The sequence below is a fragment of the Lycium ferocissimum genome, chromosome 1 (genome assembly GCF_029784015.1).
Source record: "Lycium ferocissimum isolate CSIRO_LF1 chromosome 1, AGI_CSIRO_Lferr_CH_V1, whole genome shotgun sequence".
Taxonomy (NCBI): domain Eukaryota; kingdom Viridiplantae; phylum Streptophyta; class Magnoliopsida; order Solanales; family Solanaceae; genus Lycium; species Lycium ferocissimum.
This window is the reverse complement of record NC_081342.1, coordinates 32939136-32946025: the sequence shown is the minus strand read 5'-3', so window position 1 is coordinate 32946025 and position 6890 is coordinate 32939136.

Genomic DNA, 6890 nt, shown 5'->3' with positions numbered 1-6890 from the left:
CAAGACCCTCTTCAACATGGTATAATTATTTTGGCAAGAAACTACCTTTGTGGCAAGTGGAAGAATTGAGAAAAAGGTAAGATTTCTATGTTTTCATGTTATGGAATAAGTATATATGTTACAAGGATTGGAATTAGAAAAGAATCATGGAGTTGTGATGCATGTGTGTGAAACCGTGTGTGTGTGTGTGTGTGGTAAGTCATGGCCGTGAGCCATGGTGTAGTGAAGGGGAAATGAAATGGAATTTATTTAGTGCGTTAGTTGTGTCGTTGTGGCATTTACGACGTAAATGAATGTTTAACGAGTTGAGTTGGCATTGAAAATGGTTGCGGATTGTTATGGGGAATTATATGATTTTTATGTAGTTTTTATATAATTGTGAAAGTAAGGTTCTAAATGTGAATTATGGTTGTTGTTAAGGAGTTTGGAAGGAAAACAATGCAATTTTGTAGTTTTGTTGCAATTGTAGGAGTTTGGGATGAATTATGGTTTGATGGAAAATTTTGTATATTTTGTGGGATGATGAGAAATGTGTCCAAATTGTATTTGAATGGCCTTGAACTTATAGATGAATATGGAAATGTTGATATTAGTTTAAAAGTGTGAAGCTAGAATGGGAGTTATGGCATTATGAAGAAAGTAATACTATTCATGCTAGAATGCGTTTTAATTCGATTATTGATGTGGTTGATGTTGTTGTTGGGTTGGTTGTTGTCATTTAAGCCGAGTTTAATTCTCGGGGATGTTGGATTTATAGGGGAGATGCTGCCCAAATTCTTGTAGACAAGTAAGGGCTAAGAATAAACTCCCTGAAGGTATATGATTTACATTTGGTAACTTTGACCATTTGCGGATTACGAACGAAACGGGATTTGAGCTTAAGCGAGCATAAGACGTCCGTAAGGTATGTAAAACTTACCTATTCTTCACATGGCATGTCCTAGACCTATTAGGCCGAAAACGGAACCTCGGGGATAATTCTGCTCTTGGAAATCCGAGTTTGAGTTTGCGTACTATTCATTCAGCGCAATTGAACTATAATCCTTATATTTGGCTAAAAGAATGCTTACACCTTGGTAACTCTCGCAAATGTATTTGAATCACTCCGAAACTCTTATGAATAACCTTTGGGAGCCTAATGTTTGTAATTTATGTTCGCCGCCTCGACTTGACTCGAGGTGGGCCCGCAAGTCCCGAGGTTTCCCTTATTTGATTCGCTTGACTCAGTTCGTACGATATGGAAAGAAAGCGTTTGCCTATGACTCTAAAGTCCATTGGAAATGCCCCTTAATGATATTTGAACGTTTGTCATTACGAATAATACTAAATTTTCCGAGAATGACCTACGATGTGTTTTTGAGAAAAACTGATAACTTAAAAGCTTGCGACTTTTGTATATTAATTCTGATTGACTCGATACTCATTTTGAACCCTCTGATACTAGTGTATTTGTATATAAAAGTATGTGTCGAGTCCTGGAATTTATTTTTAATCAAAGATATGGTTTCGCACTACTCGCTCGTGCCAATGGTTATGACTTCGTTCGCGGTACACGGGCCGGCTTTGAGATCGTGCGCGTTGTGACAAATTCGGCAAAGTATGATGTGTTACGGTTTCGAGACCTCGCCATAGGGCCGGTTACCGTTTATGGCGTTATGATGTGATATGGCATCTGATTTGTTCTGATGATTTGATGTGTGTGATATTATGATGTGTTCGGAGATGTACGGAGATTTGAAAACTTTTGGAGTATGATGTGTTGTGGCACCGGCGTCGGGGGGTGACCACGTTCCGAGCCCTATGCATGATTTCTATTTGCATTACGTACATTCGCGTTCCGCACGGGTTTGATCCGTTACTTCGTATTTGTTTTTCGTATCCTCGACTCCGATTATGATTTGGATTTCCGTGTCTCACCGCTTTACATACTCGATTACTTTTCGTCTCCGACCCCCTTTTTTTCGGGGGCTGCATTTCATGCCGCGCAGGTATAGGCGCTCGGTTGGGCGACCCTCCGGCTTAGGCTTCCTATTCTGCTATTCTGGAGTGCTCCCCTTGATCCGGAGCCCATATTTGGTATATGTCTTTTGTTATGCATACTTTGTACATTTGTGATGTTCGGGTACGGCGGGGCCCGTCCCGTCATATGTTCGTATGTTTGTCTGTTCTGTATGTACGTAGAGGCCTGTAGTCATATTTGTGGGTCATGGGTCCGGTTCGTTCGTTTGTGATTCTGCTTTGCGTCCTTAAGCGGCCCGTATGCTACTACGGCCGAGATGGCCCATATGTTTGTATATATGTGTGTGTCTGGGCGATGTGCATTCCCCGATTTCAATTTTGATCTGATGATTCTGCACGGGCGACCGCTTAGGACAGCATTCGTTTCTGTATTTGTATGACATCTGTTATCTGCTATCGGTACGAACAATATTCGTTAAGTTTGATCAGGTCTTAATACGACGATCTGGTTCGTAAGTTTGTTTGGGTGCCTAAGTAGGGCACCAGTCACGGCCCACGGAGCTGGGTCGTGACAAAAGTGGTATCAGAGCGGTTTGTCCTCGGAATGTCTACAGGCCGTGTCTCGTAGAGTCTTGTTTATCGGTGTGTTGTGCACCACATCTATAAACGAGGAGGCTACGGACATTTAGGATGTTACCCTTTCTTTGGATCTTAGATCGTGCGATAGAGCCAACCATAGGAAATGAATTCCTTTTCTACTAACCTTTGATTTCGACGAAGAACGGTATCGACGAAGACAAAGGATCGATAATATTGGAAGCTACACAGTATACAGGTAAGTGATGGTACAAAGGATGTGTATTGGGAAAGTTATTTGAAGTATGATTGAAATGTAAAGTTGGAGATCGAAAAGGAAAATAAATATGAAAGTGCTTGCTGCCGTCTGAGTCATGCATGTGAGGTAAGTCTCGACATCTTCATAATTTATTTGAAATTATCAGCCTTGTATGGCCATGATGCGATATGATACGTGTGTATATACGTTGGCCCTGTGAGGCATCGTTGGTATTTACGTATTGCACGTCAGGTGTTGGGTTAGTAAGACGTACAGAGGAACCTCTGCCCAAATTCTTCTAGCATTATAAAAAGGAAAATGAGATATGAGTTCTTAACATGCCTTGGAAGTCGATACCGATAGAGTAAATCTATTACGTTGGATTAAAGACCCAGCGGTTAAAAGCAAGGGCGACTGAGGGGTCCCTGCCGCAGTATAAATCTAGAAACCCTAGACGAAAGTGAATATTGAAGATTCAGAAGGGCAATAGGGTAATTGTATGGTATGGATCGGGGTGGGACCCGCTACGAAAACCGTCCGAAAATTTACTAAGACCCCGATCTGCCCTAAATTGAGTGACAAGGGTCGTGTGGGGCAGAGGACGCAATTATATTAGCAATAACGCAACAAAACGCATGAAAGTTTCGAGGTTAAGCGTGCTGGAGCCAGAGCAATTCTGGGATGGGTGACCCCCCTGGGAAGGATACAAAAAAAAAAAAAAAAAAAAAAAAAAAAAGCAAATATGTGAAGTAGCCAGCACCCTTACAGGAGTCACGCAGACTGAGCGAACTAAATGGGTGAAAGAAAGAAGGAGCAATATCGCTCGGGATTTAGAGAGAATTCGAATAGTGGTTGAAAACGTTTGTAAGAAGGATGATAATAAATGTATTTGTATGTGCATGACTTTCCCCTGGTGACTACGTTGATCGAGAGGAAATGTCGCGATTAACGGAAGGCATTACAAAACAGAACACATGAGACAAAGCGGAAGATGGAAAACAAGTGTTATGGAATGAATTGATCCTGATTACGTTATAAAAGACGATACTTGGGAAATAAAATGGGTAAGGAAACTGAAATATTGGAAGGGATTAGGGATAAGAAATATGATCAAGTAAAGCCTTCAAGAGAGCCGACAAGCGAAGTAGGAAATCATTTGTGTAGAAATGGGAAGAACGAGTCTGTAATCAAGCAAGAAGTGAAACGTGATAGGGAAATTTCCGTAAGTCCCTGAAGCATTAGTGAAAGTGGTCTGACTCTGATCGTGATTCTGTATGTCATACTTTTGCACCTCCGATTTTGATGAAGCTTTGTTTAGTATGCCTCTGTACTTCCGAATCTGAATACGTTTTGTCTGACATATCTCTGTACGTCCGACTCTGATTACGAATTTGTCCGATATATCTCTGTCCGTCTGACTCTGATCACGGATCTGTTTGGCATACTTCCATACGTCTGACTCTGACTACGGATCTATCCGATATAGTTCAGTACATCTGACTCTGATTATGGGTTTGCCCGATATGCTCCTGTGCGTCTATCTCTGATTACGAATCTGCTTGATATAACGTATGCTATGCTTTTGTACTTCTGATTCCGGATATGACTTCGTCTGACATCCGTCTGATCTTCTGGTTCTGATGAAGATTCTGTTCGCCATATATCTTATTTGAGATTGTACGAGCCGTTAGACTAATAAGGATTCCAAATAGCCCTAATACGGTAATATCGGAGAATGGCAAAGGAAGAAGCAGGAGTCGGAAGATGAATGCCCTCACAAGTGCCCTGAACAAATACGAGTATGTAGTTGGCACATGGGCCTCCCCAACTTATTATGTTTCCCCACGCGGTAGATTCAACATTCGAGGACGAATGTTCTAAAGGGGGGGAGGATGTTATATCCGGCATTTTTGCATATTCGGAAAGTTTGAAATGATTGTGATTAGTTAGAGATGGGGCAATATTTTGAAGTTATTCAATATGTATGTTGTTCATGAAAAATATTGATGCGGAAATATGGAAGAAGGCCAAGGGCAAAAATTGGAATTTTGAAAGTTTATTGTTATCGCCCGTACTTTGTATGTTCGGATACTTTGGGGTAGTCGTGGCAAGTTAAGGATAAGATCATTTTCAAGAATTATTTTAATGTACGAGTTGTTAGGAGTATTATTTATGAACATTGGTAGTATGGAAATATTGAGAAAGGCTAAGGATAAAAAGGGAAATTTGCAAAGTGGCATTATGGTAATTTTGTGAAAGGCCGAGGGCAAACTTGGAATTGGAAAAGAAAAATAAATGAAGGGATGTCTTGAAATAAATTTTCTAGAGAATTCAAGAAAAAAGAGCATGTGACATGCATGTGGTGTGGGCCATACCCCACTTGGATGAAACATGTATATATATATATATATATATGGTATATTAGTCATAAAACTCTAGAAAATTGGAGAAAGGAAATAAGAACAAGAAGAAAGAAAAAAGAGAAGGGGGGTTCGGCCCCAAGGAGAAAGGAAGAGAAAAAAAAAAAAAGGAAAAAATTCTTGAGCCTAAATTCTTGGTCCAAAAATTCATCTCTTCTTGAATTTCTATTAAGCTCAAGACCCTCTTCAACATGGTATAATTATTTTGGCAAGAAACTACCTTTTGTGGCAAGTGGAAGAATTGAGAAAAAGGTAAGATTTCTATGTTTTCATGTTATGGAATAAGTATATATGTTACAAGGATTGGAATTAGAAAAGAATCATGGAGTTGTGATGCGTGTGTGTGAAACCGTGTGTGTGTGTGTGTGGTAAGTCATGGCCGTGAGCCATGGTGTAGTGAAAGGGGAAATGAAATGGAATTTATTTAGTGCGTTAGTTGTGTCGTTGTGGCATTTACGACGTAAATGAATGTTTAACGAGTTGAGTTGGCATTGAAAATGGTTGCGGATTGTTATGGGGAATTATATGATTTTTATGTAGTTTTATATAATTGTGAAAGTAAGGTTCTAAATGTGAATTATGGTTGTTGTTAAGGAGTTTGGAAGGAAAACAATGCAATTTTGTAGTTTTGTTGCAATTGTAGGAGTTTGGGATGAATTATGGTTTGATGGAAAATTTTGTATATTTTGTGGGATGATGAGAAATGTGTCCAAATTGTATTTGAATGGCCTTGAACTTATAGATGAATATGGAAATGTTGATATTAGTTTAAAAGTGTGAAGCTAGAATGGGAGTTATGGCATTATGAAGAAAGTAATACTATTCATGCTAGAATGCGTTTTAATTCGATTATTGATGTGGTTGATGTTGTTGTTGGGTTGGTTGTTGTCATTTAAGCCGAGTTTAATTCTCGGGGATGTTGGATTTATAGGGGAGATTTGCCCAAATTCTTGTAGACAAGTAAGGGCTAAGAATAAACTCACGAAGGTATATGATTTACATTTGGTAACTTTGACCATTTGCGATTTGAGCCGAACGAAACGGGATTTGAGCTTAAGCGAGCATAAGACGTCCGTAAGGTATGTAAAGCTTACCTATTCTTCACATGGCATGTCCTAGACCTATTAGGCCGAAAACGGAACCTCGGGGATAATTCTGCTCTTGGAAATCCGAGTTTGAGTTTGCGTACTATTCATGTGCCGCCGCAATTGAACTATAATCCTTATATTTGGCTAAAAGAATGCTTACACCTTGGTAACTCTCGCAAATGTATTTGAATCACTCCGAAACTCTTATGAATAACCTTTGGGAGCCTAATGTTTGTAATTTATGTTCGCCGCCTCGACTTGACTCGAGGTGGGCCCGCAAGTCCCGAGGTTTCTCTTATTTGATTCGCTTGACTCAGTTCGTACGATATGGAAAGAAAGCGTTTGCCTATGACTCTAAAGTCCATTGGAAATGCCCCTGTTACACCTCGCATTTTGCGCGTATTCGGAAAATTGGGAGTAATTCGGAATGTTAAGAAATAAGGCCTTAATTGGATTTTACTTAATGGGCATGTGATGTTTAAGGAAGTATTGACGCGGAAATATTAAGGAAGGTGAAGGGCAAAATTGGAATCTCGTAAATTAGTTCCGTGAATTTCGAAAGCGATCCGTCATCAATTGGGCTTAAAA